The sequence below is a fragment of the Lynx canadensis genome, chromosome A1 (assembly GCF_007474595.2).
Source record: "Lynx canadensis isolate LIC74 chromosome A1, mLynCan4.pri.v2, whole genome shotgun sequence".
Lineage (NCBI taxonomy): Eukaryota > Metazoa > Chordata > Mammalia > Carnivora > Felidae > Lynx > Lynx canadensis.
Window position 1 is genome coordinate 18,426,517 of NC_044303.2, and position 18,445 is coordinate 18,444,961.

Consider the following 18,445-nt stretch of genomic DNA (forward strand, 5'->3'; position numbering starts at 1 on the left):
AGTCCAATTTAAAAATGGGCAAAGGGGGGCGCCTGGGTGGCGCAGTCGGTTAAGCGTCCGACTTCAGCCAGGTCACGATCTCGCGGTCCGTGAGTTCGAGCCCCGCCCCGCGTCGGGCTCTGGGCTGATGGCTCAGAGCCTGGAGCCTGTTTCCGATTCTGTGTTTCCCTCTCTCTCTGCCCCTCCCCCGTTCATGCTCTGTCTCTCTCTGTCCCAAAAATAAATAAACGTTGAAAAAAAAAATTTAAAAAAAAATAAAAATGGGCAAAGGATCTGAACACTTTTCTCCAAAAAATATATATAAAAAGCCAACAGGTATGTTTAAAAAAAATGCTCAACACCACTAGTCTTTAGGGAAACGCAAGTTAAAACCACAATGAGATATCACCTCACATCTGTTAGAATGGCACCATAAAAAAGACAAGAGGTAACAATGCTGGCGAGGACGAAGAGAATAGGAACCCATGTGGACTGCTGGTGAGGTTGTACACTGGGACAGCTGCTATAGAAAACAGTATGGAGGATCCTCCGAAAGTTAAAAATAAAACTGTATGATCCAGATATTCTACTTCTTGGTATTTATCCAAAGATAACAAAAACACTATCTTGAAGAGATATCTGCACCCCCATGTTCATAACATTATTTCCAACAGCGAAGCTGTGGAAACAACCTAAGTATTTCCCAGGGATGAAGTTGTGGCAGATACATACAACAGAATATTATTCAGCCATTATAAAAGATAAGGAAATCCTACCATTTGTGCCAACATGGATAGACTTAGAGGGCATTCTGCTAAGTGAAGTAAGTCAGAGAAGGACAAGTACTGTATGATCTCACTTATATGTGGAATCTTTAAAAAAGACAGAAAAACTCATAAAGAGATCAGACTTGTGATTACCAGAGGCAGAGGGTTGGAGGAGAAGGAATTGGAGAAGGTGGTCAAAAGGCACAAACTTCCAGTTATAAGATAAACAAGCACTACGAAGGGAATGTACATGATGACTATAGCTATCACCGCTGTGTAACATATAGGAGAGTTAAGAGAGTAAATCGTAAGAGTTCTCACCACAAGGAGAAATTTTTTTCTTCTTTCTTTTCTTTTTATTTTATCTATATGAGAAACGGGTGTTAGCTGAACCTATCGTGGTGCTCATTTCACAATACATGTAATCAAACCATCATGCCATACATCTTAAATGTATACAGTGAAGGATGTCAATTATTTCCCAATAAGACTAGAAAAAAAGAGAAAATAGTATACTGTTTTATTTCCTCCATCTTTTCCTCCCCTAAAAAGGCAGTTGAACCTACTAACCTAGTGTTAGAAACTTATGAGAAAGGTCATCATCCCCTCCTGGAAAAAAAAAAAAAAATTCCCTCTCCAGTTGAGATTATTAACCTTTTTATTCCAGAATTTATGGAACATGCAGCTCAAGGGTATAGTGTGACTTAACTTGAAAAAGGTCAGTTCCTTCTTCGGGGCTTTCTAGCAATTTTACAATAATGTTGTACATTCATATAGCGCATTTTCTGCTAGGGAAATGGAAGCATCAAAATTTAGTATCTGTCAGTTATTTTTTGAAGTGATCGGTTAGTTTACCGGTAGACGGTCAAGGTCCCGGCACTGGGGGATATGTGGGAAGGAGGATGCAGACAGAGGGAGAAGACTCAGACTCTGTAAGCAGTTTAGGACCCTTGCGAATTCCCCACCCCCTTCCCTCCCATAAAAACAGACAGCAACCAAAAAACTGACAGCTGTCTGCATCCTTGGAGAAAATTAATTATAGCTACAGAAAAGAAAATGAGAAGGGAGGAAATAGGAAAACAACGAGAGGAAACGAGAGGAAACAGGGAAGAAGAAGATAAAAGACCATCAGTAAGATGAAAACAAACGGGGCACTTGGGTGACTCAGTAGGTTAAGGATCCGACTCTTGGTTTCGGCTCAGGTCACAACCTCACAGTTCATGAGATCGAGCCCAACATTGGGCTGTGCACTGACAGCACGGAGCCTGTTTAGGATTCTCTCATTCCCTCTCTCTCTCTCTCTCAATCTGTACCCTCCTCTCTCCCCCTATCCCTCTCAAAGTAAATAAATAAATAAAAAAAGACGAAAAAACGAGGCAACGGCACCACATCCTAGCACAGCTCAGGTGTGGACAGGTGTGGAAGGTATGGGGAAGACCCCCGAGTTGGCAGGCAGAACCCTCAATCCAGACTTAATGGCAAGGAGCTAAGCCCCAGTCTTTCAGGCAGGCAGTGACAGTTTGTTATCTGAGATAACAAACACTTGAGGGATTGGACATCTTCCCAGCAGGCCCTTAAGGGCTAAGTCCTCATCCTTGGGACAAGAGAGGGGCAGATAAGAACAAGATGAGCCCTCTGCCAGCGACCAATACAAGCACTCAAGCCAAGAAACCAGGCCTCTGTCCTGGTTACCAGAACTGGGGCCACAGGGAGCTGCACTTTGGAGCGAGGCCCAAGCACATTGATGAGAATCAGGTCACTAGGTCAGGGCTGACAACGCTTACACGAGGTTAAGCTGCAGAACATTGGCTCAGACTTTCTAAATCCCTCTCGTCTGTGATCACAACTGGTCCTAGAGACCCCGCCAAGGCTGAGTGGGCAGGGAAAGTATAGAAGTCAAAGGCCTTGAGGTGGGAGGGGGTCCGGTACAGGAGGATAGAACTGTGGGGCTCCTGGGGGCCAAGGGCTACAACACCCAAACTGACCTTGTCAAATGGAAGTCCATGCAGAACGAGAGAATCCCAAAGGTAGTAAGGATAACCTCCAGGCCAAGCAGAATGGTTAAAGAAAAGTCTACCCTAGGGAAGCAGTAGATGAATTCAGATATTTCAATTCCATGTGAAAGAAAGTCTAGATGCATTCTGCACACAAAACTGAGCCCACAGGGTGCAATTCCCAGGGAGAAGTTTTTAACCTCAGCCTAAGGACAGCATTCCTACAGCCTGCCTCTCCTGGCTCCAGAAACTCATTCCCTCTGTATTCATTCAGCAAGCACTTACTGATTATGGTAACTACTCATCCTGGTTTGCCCAGCACGGTGGCATCTTATGCTGTAGTATCCTTTCCCATCAGGTCAGCCCCCCATTCACTCTTTTTTTTTTTTTTCAATGTTTATTTATTTTTGAGAGAGACTGAGACAGAGTGTGAGCAGGGGTGGGGCAGAGAGAGAGGGAGACACAGAATCTGAAGCAGTTCTCCAGGCTCTGAGGTACCAGCACAGAGCTGGATGCAGGGCTTGAACTCCCAAACTGTGAGATCATGACCTGAGCCGAAGTCGGACATTTAACCGATTGAGCCACCCAGGTGTCCCATCCCCCTTCACTCTTAAAGAGTCTTGCTTTGATAATAAATGATATGGCCCCCTACTCAAGTGAGCACTTGCTACATGCCGGGACTGGACTGAGAGCGTTGAAGACACAACGAAAATACAACCCCTCACTTTGGTGAGCTCATAGTCCAGATAGAAAAGGGGATATTGAAAGAACAAATTAGGGGTGCCTATGTGGCTCAGTCACTTGAGCATCCAACTTTGATTTCAGCTCAGTTCATGATCCCAGGGTCATGGAATGGAGTGCTGCATTGATCTCTGCAGTGAGTGTGGGGAGCCTGCTTGAGATTCTCTCTCTCTTTCCCTCTGCCCCTCTCCCCCACTCACGCTCTCTAAAATAAAATAGATGTAGATAGATAGATAGATAGATAGATAGGGAAATAAAGAAAGGAGAAAAGAAAAGAAAAAAGAAAAGAACAAATTAGAGTATAATGTGGTGGGGTGCCCGGGTGGCTCAGTCAGTTAAGTGTCCAACTCTTGATCTCGGTTCAGGTCATGATCTCACGGTTCATGGGTTCGAGACCACATCAGGCTCCAAACTGATAATGAGAAGCCTGCTGGTCTCTCTCTCTCTCCCTCTCTCTGCCCTTCCCCCACTTGGGCATGCTCTTTCTCAAATAAATAAATAAACATTAAAAAATAGAATATAGTGTGGTAAGGGGTGTATAAATAAAAGTGCTAGAGATTGAGACATTAATTTTAATATCAGAGATGAAAAACAGTTCACAGCTCATTCAACACACTTGCTCATTTAATAAATACACACTATGTAGGTATCACTGATAAAATACTAAAGAAAACAGAACTCCTTCTTTCTCTCCTAAAAAGGTTATGGCAAATGAGCCAAACTTATAAAAATTTTCTCTCATTTTTGAAAAACCTACTTCGTGGATAGCCTTTTTTACATATATTTGACCTAATCATGCATTCAGAAACTTCCAATTATTGGTTCTAAACCTGATCGCTGATGTCCAATAAAATCAAACCCCTTTTCTACTTGGAAATTTTTTAAATTTTATTTTAGAGCGAGAGTGTGGGTGAAGGGGAGGGGCAGAGGGAGAGAGACAAAAGCAGGCTCCGCGCTCAGTGTGGGTTCGCTTCAACACAGGGTTCGACTGCATGATTCTGGGATCGTGACTGGAGCCGAAATCAAGAGTCAGATGCTCAACCAACCGAGCTACCCAGGCGCCCCTGGAAATTTTTTACATACGTAAAGACATCGAATCCATTTTCCTCAAGTGTTCTATTTTCCAGGCTAAATATTCCCAGTTCTTCCATTCAGTTTTCCTATGATCTGGACGTTGGACTTTTTACAGTTCTGGCCACTGTCATTCCCAATTGTCCTTATCCCTCTGAGAAAGCAAAGCCCAGAACAATCTCCAAGTTCGGTGTGCCCTGGCTCACGCCCAAAGAGTGCTACCTCTGTGCTTCTCCACTCTCCACCCTTCCCTCTGGGCCAGTCCCCCCTCTCACGGCGTGGGGCAAGCTGACTTGCTGCTAAGCCAGTATTTGTGTTGATTTCTTTCTAACCTGTGTTCCCACAACACCGTTAGTACCAGCAATATAGCACCTGTTCCTACTTGACTTCATCTTATTAGTTTAGGAGCCCGTGGAGTTACAGAATGTTAGTGTTCAGGGATATGGCAGATCTTCCAGTCAAGTCCCACAGTCCACAGGTGCAGTTACCGAGGTACAAAGAGCTCATAGGAGAGTCTCAAATCACAGCTCATTGCATTCCAGCCTGTCAGGACACAGATTCCATCCCTCTACATAGAAACATCGGTGCCCTATGTAACTATTTCCTTTCCCTTACTCCTTGAATGCTACAACGAGGAAGGACCTGCCCTCTAGGAAATATCCCTACTTCCAGGATCTCCCGATTTTCAACCCATTCTCCATACTTACCAATTACGCTACGTTTTTGAAAAAAAGTTAAAATGATGTAAAAGTTCCCCATCATATAGCCGCTCCTACCATGCCTTAGAAGACCGTATGCCTTTCTAGCCTGTTATTTATTCTTCCCTGATGCTTTTTTTTTTTTAATGTTTTTATTTATTTTTGAGAGAGAAAGAGACAGAGCACAAGCGGGGGAGGCGGGGAGAAAGAGAGAGACAGACAGACAGAATCCGAAGCAGGCTCCAGGCTCTGAGCTGTCGGCACAGCGCCCGGCATGGGGCTCGAACCCATGAACTGCAAGATCATGACCTGAGCCGAAGTCGGACGCTCAACCACCACAGCCACCACGTGCCCCTCTTCCCTGATGCTTCTGTTGTCAATTTGAAGAAGTGCCTCTTCCAAATATGCCACATCTGTTCAGCACCCTCTGAACTCCTACCTGCAGATCTCTCTTCTTGGACCGCATTCCACACTCGGCCCGCTCTGAGTCCCCACTTCGAGGCTTGCCTTCGTGAGAAAGACCTCCCCCAGTTCTCCCCAGGTATACCATGCCCCACCCCCTCACCCCCCAAGCCCCGAGCAGCAAGGTCACTGCTCCCTTCACTGCGTTTCACGTAACACTCCATACAGGTGCCATTTGTGCCCATAACACGTGGTGGTGTTTTCGCTGCCTCCTCTAAAGAATAACCCCCTTGAGGACAGGTATCATCTCTGCCATCTAATGAATATTCTACACCTATTTCATTTCATTTGTTCTCAAGATATTAACTGAACCGATTTGATGCCGGGCTCTGGCACATGGGGTGAACAAGATCCATGAGGGCGTCTCCCTTATGCCCCTTAGAGCAGGACAGACGTTCACCAAACACAAGTAAGAAAGATGGAGTCTAACGAGCGTATTAACCGGGGACGTACTGTGGGCTATGGGTCCATGCAGGAAGGGGCCCAATCTAAAATAGGACTCACGGAAGCTCTCTCTCGAAAAGTCACATTTAAGCCAAGCCCCAAGAAATCATCCAAGTGAAAGGCTTGAGATTGGGTCCAATTTATCAAGCTTATCTCCTCTCCAAATAGCATTTTCTGCCATTTCTTTAAAGTCATTGGCTAGGAAGAGGGACAAGGATAGAGGTCTGTGGAAACTGGCTGGAGATTTTCCATCAATCAGTATTATGGAGGATATGCCTATGACCAGGGGTGATATTCCAAATATTTAACAACAGGTACAACACAGACATCAACCAGACAGAATGGATACTGACCACAGGCAACCAGGCTGCCTACCCCCACACACGTAGGCTAAACGCCAGCCCCGGGCAGAAAAATACAGCCTTCGGTGGATCTCTCTACCTGGAGGAAGGCACCGACAGCAGCTCTGGTCCACCCCCTTCAGTAGAAGGCTTTAATTCTGCCTATCGAGGCCACCAGGCACATAAGTGGGACTTCGTACAGCTTGTCTGGAAAATCTCTCCTAAATACACACACCGCAAACCTGGCTGTGTACCCACCGTCTCCTACGAGGACTATCTCTTGAGTCAGCTAAAATCTCTGGCTGCTGTTTTCACATACTCTTTCCTGTTTAATGCTCCTTTAATACCCAGAGTTAAGTTCAAAAGTGCCCAGTGTCTGCCTTTCTTGCTTGGGGCTTTCTTTGCCCGCCTCGCAGTTGACTGAGGAATTCTAAACATGTGTCTGTGGCTCAGTGAGGCCACTGGCACATCAGGCCCCAGGTTTGATTGGGGTCTATATCCTGAGAGGGATACCAGAGGGAAACTCCACCTCAGATGTCTGCCAAGAAAAAAATGGGAAGGAAGAAGGTATTTGTACCACTGGTATTACTCCAGCCCCTTTCTTTGTTGCCTTTATAGCAACAAACCTACCTCGGACAGGCGAAACGTACACAGCAAGAAGCGATAAGAAAATCACCTCAAGTTTTCTGCAACTTTATAGAAGCAAATGTTTTTGGTTCATAGTAAAGCTCCCTTCTGAGGGGTAGAGACTTCTGCATTTATCCCAGCGTGGAAAGAATGCCTTATGTAACTTTGTTTTTGTTCCTTTTCCATATATTCATTCAGGGAGTGTTTTTGGAGTGCCTTCTGCATACAGTACTCTCTTCGTTTCAGAGAGCAAAATTGTCATCCCTAAACTTTGCAGGATCACGAACCAACCTATATTCCGGGAAAACAAGGAGCTATTTCCATCACCCTTTATAAATTTGGGGAATTCAACTATTTATCGCTTCATATTTCCAATGGCATTGCTCGGTGTTTATGACCCTGGTTTTGTTGCTAGAGGGGTTTTCATTTAGCTCTTGCAGGAGGTGTGGCCGACCTGAGATTACACGGAGTCCTTCCTAGCCCTCTCCTCCCAGACTGATCCCACAGCACCATAGTGCTTGGGGGCTGAGGCAGGTGAAACTGTTGCAGATTTGTGCCATCACCCTCCAAAGACCAGAAGGCCAACTGCCGCCCTTCCCTCCTTCTCAGAGCCCCTGGCCAGGCCAGCCTCCTGGCCAGGCTCTTGGTTTCCACAGTACCAGAGGAGGTTCTGGTTGCTTCCAGGCCTAGGCTATTTGGAGTGTGCTTAGGGTCATCTCCAGGAGGTGACTGTTTTGTTTTTTTTTTACCTTTTTTTTTTTTCTTTTTAAAATATAATCTATTGTCAAGTTAGCTAACATACAATGCATATATACTGTGCTCTTGGCTGCGGGAATAAATTCCCGTGATTCACTGCTTACATACAACACCCAGTGCTCAGCCCAACAAGTGCCCTCATCAATGCCCATCACCCGTTTTTCCCTCTCTTCCCCACACCCCCCATCCACCCTCAGTTTGTTCTCTGTATTTAAGAGTCTCTTATGGTTTGTCTCCCTCTCTGTTTGAAACTATTTTTCCCCTTCCCTTCCCCCATGGTTCTTATTAAGTTTCTTAAATTCCACCCGTGAGTGAGAACACATGATATCCGTCTTTCTCTGACTTATTTCACCTAACATAATACCTTCCAGTTCCATTCACGTTTTGCAAATGGCAAGATTTCATTCTTTCTCATTGCCAAGTAATATTCCAGTGTATATACAAACTACATCTTCTTTATCCATTCATCAGTTGATGGACATTTGGGCTCCAGGAGGTGACTTCTGAACACACACCTTAATGTCTCCCCAGTACTGCCCTTTGGCTCTATGATCTCAGGTGAGATCCTTGAATTTTTTTGAGCCTCAGTTTCCTCCTGTAAACACTGTGAAGAATAAAGGTTAGCCCAGGGGGCTGTTGTGAGGATTAGATGGGTTTGCCCCATGTGGACTCTACCCTCCGTCCACACTCCACTCCACCCCTAGGAGACGGGAGAGTGATGGGACGTCAGCGAAGGTATGGAGTAACAAATGTACTATCTGCCCAGTTCTCTGTACCAGGACATCTGGTCACATTATCCAGCAAACTCATCCCAAACACTATCATTCACTGCCCCAGCCAAACTGGACATACTGAGCACTTAGTCTCTGCCCAACTTGGCTTTGCCAAATAGGTGACTAATGCCACCAAAGTAGCTTGCGAGTTCTGCCAACTGGCTAATTGTCCCAACATCTCATGTAGAGCTTCAACATATACAGCAGGTAGGAGTAAATTGTTCAGATTTAAGGAGATATTGCTGGTGATACCATGCACCCCCCCATCTCCCCTCACCCCCCTCCACCTTCAGCACTTTCTGTGAAACTCTGAAAGCCATTTGAAAAGCCCCACCCCAGAGCACTGCACTGAGTGCCCTTCGGTGAGCTGTGACTTTCACTGCTCATAACACCCAGAATCTAAGCTCCCGAAGGCAGCCGAGAGATAATATATTCAACACTTTCCCAAACCTTCAGCAACAAGAACATTCAAGAGACATAGCTCACACCAGTTCCTTCTGTATAACACACAACTTCTTTTTTATTTTTTCCTGCTTCCTATCTGGATGAATATAGGGGGCTCCAGCTGTCGCTGTCAGTCAAATCGCCAGTATTTCCTTTCTGGGAATACATTTTTTCCTGAAGCAGCGTTTTAGCACCAGATTAGCACCTGATGCATTAGGGCTTTTTATCACCTAGCAATGTTTGCCATCCAACGGGCTGAGCAACTCAGTTACCATCAGTTACCATCGCTCAGGTTATATTTGTTTGCTGCTCTCCTTCCATTGTCTCACCGTAACCTGCACTTGACTCACACGCAAAAAATGGCCCCTAAGCAAGAAAGTGAAGCAGCATTGACGGTCAGAAATCCTTAGTCACCGAGCTCATCTATTTCTCTTCACTAGCGTCCATCCCCTTCGGCACCCCTTTTTTCACCACAGACCCAATTCTTCAAAGAATTTCAGTTCCTGGGCACGTAGCAAGAGTTCAGTAAATATTTGATAATCTGCTTGAAAACCCTGGACATAAAAGGTGTGCAGAGGTTCTCATCATAGAATTTTAGACCCAGCAGGGAACTTGGAACTGACACAGAAGGAGCTCTTCATTTTGTAGGTGGGGAAACCGAGGTAAAGAAAGGTGAAGGGATTCACCCATGTTCCTACCCAGCTGTTACTATTATTGAGACCTCCTACTTTCAATCCAAATGGCATCGTGAGTATGAAAATGCTTCTTCTCTCATTCTGTTCAAGGTCCTCGTGTTCCAAGTTTCCAACTGACACACGATGCTGTTTTGCTATCACCTTGACTCTAGAAGTTTGGTTAAGGTTACCTTTTCATTTCAAAGACGGGAGATTTAAAAAGCTGGAAAATTAAAAACTAGAATTCCTTTGTTTGCCCAAGACAGTTCATTCGAGATTTCGCAAACCTGGCTGTGTGTCAGAACGATCACCTGGCTGGGTTTCAGAATCATCGTTTCTCTACGAAATCAATCTCTGGGCTTGGCAAGACTTGGGACTCTGCCTGTTCGTTGCTCATTTGGGGTTTGTTTGTTTCTGTTTGTTCGCTCTCCCAGAGCTTCTGCTACGCATCAGGTTTGGAGACTGTAGATCTAATCAGCGTCCACTCCTCAATCACACGCACACGCGGATGGCGGAGAGTGCGTACTTTATGATATCTGAGGAGGAGGATGCTACGGGTGCCCTCCGAGAATCACAGCTAACGTCACCCATCAAAACACGAGTCAAAAATAGCCCATGATAATAACAACGTCGACTATAAATCCCACTCGCTAGATCACTGAAGGTAAGTTCGCTGTGGTCCCGGGTGCCCTGTCCCCTGGCGAGCACCCCCAGATGCTGCCCTTCCTGGCACACAAACAGCTGGGGCTGCTGGTGCTGGAGTCTTGGATGGCCGCAGCAGCAGCCGCGGAATCACGAGGCAAGTGTAATTTAAAACCTGCGTATTTAATTAGACAAATTCTTGTCAACATATAGTTCCAGCACTTTATCTCTCTTTTGGCTCCGATTCCCTCTTACCGCCCCCTTTCCAAGTAATTCCATGAGTTCTGGGAATGTCCAGAACTGCACATGCCCAGGACTAGCACCAATTTATCCTGAGTAATCTGTCAAGCGGCAGCTCATGCTTTTCCACTGGTGTAGGTTACCAAGCAACCTCCCTGTCACCCAGGATAATGACCTGACTCTAATTCCAGGGGACACAACACAACGTGGGATCCTGGGTGCAGGAACACCACCGGTGTGGGACCCATGCCAACCTGTGGGTGAAGCCCAGCTGTGCAGTTGCCCGGGTCAACTTTTAGCCTTTGTCTGTAAAACGGGGACGGGGGAACAGCTCCCCAGATGGCTAGGATTTGAGATAATGTACCTAAAGCACGAGGCTGCTTTTGTTTAGCATCAGTCTGAGAACAGGAATGAAATGGCAGCAGGGAGTGAGGTGTGGGAGGGTCACTGTCAAAGGAACAGAGAGCAGATGATTCTGCAGCCCTCCAGGCCCCCTGCTCTCCCAAGTCCCTCTGGAGAAGTGCAGAGATGGCTGGCCCTATGCTTTTGTTGCCACAGTGGGACTGGGGAATTTGATGGGTCATTTCTGCAAAGCCTTGAGCATCCAGGAAGCTTAAAGCTGGCCATGGGAACTGGCCGCAACAAGACCTGGTGTCAGCCCCGGGCTCGGCATCAACAGCTCTCTAAGGCCATGGCCTTCACAGTTGCCTCGGCACTTAGTTTATAAGCTCTGTCCATGACTCGGGGCCAATGCAGCTGGTCCTTTCTCAGCTCCAATGTGGCCACTTAACATGGGGTATTGCTCCCCCCACTGAAAAGCACTGGTGGGGAGGGTGCAGAGGGAGAATCCAGCCAGTTGCATAAATTTGCTCTCAAATATTTCTGCCCGGGAAAGCCAAAAAGTCAAAAAGAGGTTCTGGCTCCTCGAGCGCTCCAAGCTTTTGTATTTGAACAGGAGGAGAGGCTGATTTAGAGGATTTACGAATAAACTGGAAACCAGAGCAGGAACTCCTAAGACAGGATTTACTGACAGTTTTCTGTGACCAGAGGCCTACCAACCTCCATTAATGTCTTCAGGATCCTCTTGGAGAAGAAGGGGCGGGGGGTGGTGGGGGGGTGGCGGGCAGGGTTTCTCTCTGTGAGCCTGGTGATCATGAGATCTGGCCCGGCAGTTTAGGAAACTAGTCCTGGCTACCAAAAGGCAGGGGCCCCTCATCCAGGAGGTGGAGACAATTTCTCGCAGCCGTAGGAACCAGGAAGGACACCAGGAAATAGAGTCCCCCCTGGAGGCCGAGCAGACAGGAGGGCACCCCCGCGGCCCGGAATGAAACACCCGGTGAGGCTCCTTGAGGACTTTGTGCTCTTTTGCAAAAAGCTCTCCCCGGAAAGGATGCCTGGTTCACCTTTGTGAAAACGCGTGCTGTTAGAGCTACAAGGACTCAGATTCCAGGACCTGGACGTTTGTAAGCGTCCTTCACTCTTAATCCGTAGAGCAGTCAGGAGGAGGGAGGCTCGGCAGAGCAGAAGCGGCACCAGAATGGCAGCGCGGATGGAGGTGTCCCGGTCACGCACGCTGGCTGACGGCACAGTCCCCTCACAGAGTCGGAGCCTGCCAGGACACACGGGCTGCTCAGACCAGACCCGTAAGCCCAGCAGCCAGGGGCTTGGTTGGGCTTTCATTCGGGACTGTGTGGATGGTGTCTGAATAAGGCAGGAAGATCCCGGGCTCAGAGTCCAGAAGCCGTCCTGGGGTTTGGCTCCAGCTGCCTTGACTGATTTGCACCCAATCCTAAGAAAGTCCCAGACCTCCCTCTACAGTCTCTGCCTCTGTTAACTCTTGATTCATTTTGTAGATACCACGAGAAGCTTTCTGAGCTCCCAGTGACCTAGTCCAAACTGTGACCTGGACCACTCATATCAGAGCCATTAAAAATTCAGATTCCTGGGCCCGGGCAAGACCAACTGAAACCGAATTTCTGAGGAACTAAGAAGTCTGCATTTTAACAGAATCTGAGGTGATCCTCACGCATGATCAGGACTGAGAGTCACTGATTTGGATGGTGAGTCCAAACTGCTGAATATGGTTCCCGGGCCTTTACGCTCTGCCTTTTGAGTACCATTCCCAGCATCCTCTCTGCTTCTACACCACTGGCTGACATTCAGGTCCACATACCAAGGCCAGGTAGTGGGCTAATTAAATGCATCCACTGAATCCCCAGAGCACCTCTGCAAACAAGTTCTATTATCATCCCCAGTTTACAGAGGGGGAGACTGAGGCTTACAGAGGCTCAGTAATGTGACCAAGATCCCACAGCAAGTATGATGCTGAGGTCAGAGTCATATTTCTATCTGTGGGACTGTAGAGTACTCGCTTTTAACCACCATCAGTTTACTACATTCTGCATTCCCTCGACGTGCCCAAGTGCCCGTGCCTGTGTGCTCCAGCTCAGGTTGGCCCTGGCCTCACATGCCTCCCAAGACTCTTCTCCTCTGCGAATACATAGAACTTGAATGGTTTCCCAAACCCCCCCAAGTTTCTGTGCATTAGCTTCTCCCTCCTTCGTGCTCTGCCATTCTTTTTTCATACCTCTACTTCACCGTCAGGACTGTACTATGATTGTTTATGTTCCAGCCTCCTCTGAGACGCGGGATTTTTCAGGCACTTGCGCTGTTCTGAATGATACTGCGACGGGGGATACGCGTCATGGTACATTTGTCAAAACCCACAGCATGTACAACACCAAGAGTGAGCCCGAATGTAGACTGTGGACTTGGGTGATTAGGACGTGTCCATCTAGGTTCATCAATTATAACAAATGCGCTACTCTGAGGAGGGGTATGGATGGAGGGGAAGCTGTGATAAGTGAGGTCAGGCGTACACGGAAACTGTACTTTCCACTCAGTTTTGCTGTGAACCTAAAACTGCTCTAAAAATAAAAGTCTACCTGTATTATTTTAAATTTCTAGGATGCCGTTATCCATCCCTGTAACCACACCGCCCAGCATGAAGAAGAGGTTAAACAAATGTACGCTGAATGGAAGCCTGAATGGCAGGACAGCCCTTTCCCATGGGACTGAGAAAAACAAATCTGAGGAACCGCCTCAGCCGTGACAAGAGGCCAGGAAGAGACTACGAGAAGTAGCGAAAGAAAGGAAGAGAGATCAGACGCTGTGTCGCGGGTCCAGAGGAGAAGCTGAAGAATGGGGGCTGTGAGGGGGCAGAAGGCCACGGTGCTGAAAGGAAGAGCCAGAATGAAGAAAACAAGAAGGAAGGGCAACGGGATAGAGGCAAACCCAAATGTCCCAAGGTGCTTTGCATGCAAATGCTTTTGAGCCCCAACCACTCCAGAAGGCAAGCAGGGCCATTAGAAGGTTAAAAGAAGACCCACGCAGTCAGTCTCTGAGGGCAAGAAGGCAGATCCTAAGAGCATCAGGGGACCGTTCATCGTCCAAACGCAATGCAAGGGAAAATATCAGCAAGTGGAATTATGCTGCAAGAACCTCGACTATAATGTCACGGGGAATGAGTCCAAGAGACGTTTTAATGACAACTCCAATGCCAGGGATCAAAGAGTATGACATAAGCTTTAAGAGCAGGGCAATTAAGAATGTGTTTTGGAAGGAAAATCTGGAAGAAAAAAATGCGTACTACCAGCTGTGGTAATGCCGTTGAGTAGACCAAGGAGGAAAATAAACACATATAGTTAGAAACAAAATGGCTGCACTTATAAATGTTGGCTAAACGAGAGGTTAGAAAGATCACTCTATCGTTCTACCAAAGCATGCCCGCAACTGAGACCAGATTTGGCATTCGACGCCCTTGGGTTGAAAACCCAGGTCTTCTACTTACCACCTCTGTGAACGTGGGTGACTTTCTCAAGCCATTGAGAGACTGTTTGAGACTCTGCTTCTTTATCTGTGAAAAGAAGATAGTAGTACCTACTTTATGAGGGTTGTTGCTAGGATTAAAGGGCCTAAAGTATACCTAGTGCTTCAGAACAGTGGCTTTACAAAGATTCTATAAATGATGGCAGTGGTAGTGGGGTCACGGTTAGTACCATTCAGTTTCACGAAGATACCCTTTTCAGGTACCCATGCCCTGTTCCCCCAAGTAGATTTTACCCTCCAAAAGGAGCCGTGCAAATCTGTCAGATTAGCCCGACCGAAACAACGCCAGAATCTGGTCTCTTATTCTGAGCTGTCTGTGTGCAAGACAGCGTGAAGAGCCCGATTAAGGTGCTCAAGCCAGGATTCCCATTCCATGGTCCCTTCCATTCCAGTGCCAGAAATGAAGCGGCAGACCTCCCTGTGGCCCAAGGCAGACTTGCAGGAGCGCCATGGGAGCATCACAACCAGTGGGCCCGGGGTTAGCGGAGAGCACAGTCATTCACGGCTAGCACCGTGGAAAAGGAGGCAATTTACCAGACAGTCCTGACAAAATGACTGAATGGATCCCAGAGACACTGAGCCCGGGTACATCCCTCATAAATCATAGTTGAAGGACAAGTGCAGATGACCATGGTTTGTACAAGTATCTCTGGTCTGGGACAAGGGGTCCAGAGGAGACAACCCGCTGCCCAGCCAGGGGAGAAGAGAAGGGCCGAGGCAATCAGATGTCGTCCAGGCAGATAGGAGTCAGGGTCTGTGGCAAGACTGAGCCAGAGGCATGAAGACAGACTCTGAAAGGCAGGCCGGATGCAGTGTTGGGGCCAAGGCTGACTTTTGTTAGGAGAGCGCCAAACCTGGAAACGAAGCCAGGAGAGAAGTAAACATGTGAAGAGAACAACTGCATTCTTTCAGAGTGAGAGAGAAGGATTGAGAAAGAAGGACAGACAGGAAGACAAATGGAAGGAGAGACTGACCGACCGAAAGAGAGGGACTAACAGGCAGACTGGTCGACAAAGATGGAGACTGACAGAGACAGAACAGACTAGCCTGGCTGGCTTTCCCTTCCTGGGTCCCACGCGTGGTGGACACATGGCTGCGGAGTTGGGGAACGGCTCCCCGAGAAGGTGGGGCAGGGGCTGGGCATGCCGCAGCGGGGAGACCAGATGTCAGGAGAGGGGGGCCCCAAGAGTCAGAGCTTTCCTTCAAACTTCCCAACAGATTCTTGAACATAATTATAGAAGCAACGCAGACTCCAGCCCAGCATCTTTGTTTTCCTTGTGCCATGCTGTTCTCAGGGCATCTGAGTCCTCAGCAAGGAACTGTCACATTCATTTCATTCTATAAGAAGACAGAAAGCTTTGATGGCATTCTGCTAAGAAAGCTGGAATCAGGGTACAGATCTCCCAAATAGGACGAGTATTTTTTTAGGGTAGTTGTTCAGCAGAGGCAGGACAGTGGCTGATGTCACCACCCCAGTGTGAACAGCGCGTAAGCAGCCCTGCTCTCTGCTCCTGCCTTGGCCACAAACTAGCTCTGTGATCTTGGACAACTGACTTGACCTATCTGGAGATCTGTCTGTAAATTCACAAAACGAGGAGATTGAACTGGCTGTCTTTCAGGCTTGCTTGCGGTGCTGCTACCATTTTAGATTCTGTGGTCCCACAAACCCCTAGTTATTTATACATCAGGCTTTTTCGCAACACCTGAATAGTATTGCCAACTATGTCAATAATATTTTATTTATTATATTACTATGAAGTGAATAGGTTATTTATCTTGTCCCAGGACAACTTGTACTTGAATACAATTTCAACATGCATAGTAAATCTCTCCTCCTGTGAACTCCAAAAGCATTTAAATCTAGACACCTCTTGGTACTCACCACATTCTGCTTTAGGCTATGCTTATTCAGGAACATGCCTTATTGTCCATTACTAGATGCTAAGCTCCCCAAACGCTACCTGGAAACCCAGCTGCAAAGAGAAAGAACGGAGCTACCAAGGCCGCTTTCACCTTTGCAGGTCCAAGAGCATACGCGGCGCGTTTAGTGCGTGTTTGTGGAGCAAACATCTATTTGGAAAGGATGCAAAACTTAAAAGGAATTCATCAAATGAACCTAATGAAATCCCATCCTTGGCTGCCCCCACCCCAACACAGCAGCGCGGCTAACCTAACACCTTTGCCTAGAACTAATAAATATTGACCAACTTGAACGCAAATGGCCTCTAGCCTCAATGCTGCCGAAAAGTTTGGGAAGCCCACAGAATACGGACAAGAGATGTCGCTGCAGTGGGTCAGTGGGGAAAGAGGTGGTGGGACACTTTGAATTCCCAGTCATTGAACGTGTCTGCAAGATGCCTGAAGTTACACAAAAGCTAACGTTATGGGGACCTGACGGAACCAGATAGTGTCAGGTTGGCTGCCGAAGCATGTTTTCAGCCGAGAAGGTGAAAATGAGAGGAAAAACATAGGGGGAAGGGACAGAGAACAAAACTGTCTAGGGTCTTCTTATGGCAAAGGTCCCTCCAACCATAGTTTCTAACCATCCTGCAAGAAAGTTTAGATAGGGACCCAGTGGTTCTATTTCAACAAGATCTCCACCGTCCTTTTAACGTCCAGCAGGCTTCCTGACCCCGTGTCCTCTGCCTCTTGCCTAATTGCCAAGGAAAGCGCAGCCCTCCCCCGACTCACCAACCCAAGCTCTGGGTCCCTGTTAATAACCTGCTTCAAAACGGTGCCTCTGTGTCCCAACTACCACACCTCCGCTTCCCGCCTCCCCCACCTCTGCCCCACCTCCAGTCCTCACTCCCCTACCCAGCCTGGCCTGGGGACACTGGCCTCCCTTGTCACCCAGCAGGCCCCTGCACTTGCTGGGGTCAAAGGCCATCGGGGCACACTTCCTGTTTCTCCCCTTCCACCTCAGCAGCCCTCGGCCATGCTGTCTCACATTCCAGGCACCCTTTCCCTCCCTCTTTGCCTTCTTCTTCCGTTACTAATGCCCATTCTAGAAACTTGCTCAGTCGGGACTGTACTAGCGAGTGACTGAGGGTGTCTTGCACCACCCAAGTGCCCGCAAGTCTCGATCGTGTTATAGCTCAATTTCTGTTTGTGTTAGCTTGCTCGCTCTTTTACTTCCGTGTTCATTCACATTTACCGAGTTCACATTCTGGAGGAGGGAGGGAGGTTTACTCGACTGAGGCTGGACGCGGCCGTAAGGATGGCCGGAGAGAGCCTTGAACCTGCCATTGCGGGACAGGATGCACTTAATCTCCAGCCTGCGGAGGGCACGGGACTGAAGCGAGCCTCTTTCCCAGCAACTGCCCTCCAAGACAGGCCGCTCCACAGACTGCAAGGCTGCTCACTTCTGGCTGAAAAACTCCCGTGGCTGACTCTCTTGGAGGAGCAGGAAATGAGAAGCTGTTAACGAGTGGAACCGCTGTGAACCGTGCCAAGAATTCTATGCCACACGGTCGCAGCATGCTGAAACAGGCTGAAGAGGCCCGTCTCACCAAAGAGTTAAACCAAGGCCGCATCGCCAGGCCGTTAATGCCTCCTGCTTTCCGAGCTGACAGGAACAGGACGTTCTAAAATGGCTACACCCTTGAACCACAACTCATCAATCACAGCGCGGAACATCGAGCTTGGGGCTCCGACCGGCTCCTGCAAACTCCCTCTCTCGCCTCTCTGCCAGGCTCCTGCTTTGTTACCAGGCGCCTCACTTGCTCTCCGGAAGCCAGAACCACTCTCGGGTCTCGTGTCCCGCATACCCGTGTGCCCCCCCCCCCGCCCCCGCCGGTCCCCCCCATTGGCCCGTGCGGCCCAGAGCGCCCACGAGCTCACGGACGCCAGCGTGATCGCCCGGGTTGGCCACTGCTTATTCATCAGTCCGGCTAAGTGGCACGTG

The 18,445-nt window shown here is 48.0% G+C and overlaps 1 long non-coding RNA gene across 2 annotated transcripts; it reads left to right on the forward strand.

The window, feature by feature from the left end:
* Window positions 1-5,524: 5,524 nt before the first annotated feature.
* Window positions 5,525-16,797, forward strand: LOC115510065. Of its 2 annotated transcripts, XR_003967595.1 has the most exons (5): window positions 5,525-5,791; window positions 6,012-6,121; window positions 10,206-10,435; window positions 12,507-12,713; window positions 13,621-16,797. It is a non-coding gene; the product is annotated as an uncharacterized LOC115510065 (long non-coding RNA). The 2 variants fall into 2 exon arrangements; XR_003967596.1 differs by lacking the exons at window positions 5,525-5,791; window positions 6,012-6,121; window positions 10,206-10,435 and adding exons at window positions 11,822-11,989; window positions 12,145-12,296.
* Window positions 16,798-18,445: the final 1,648 nt, after the last annotated feature.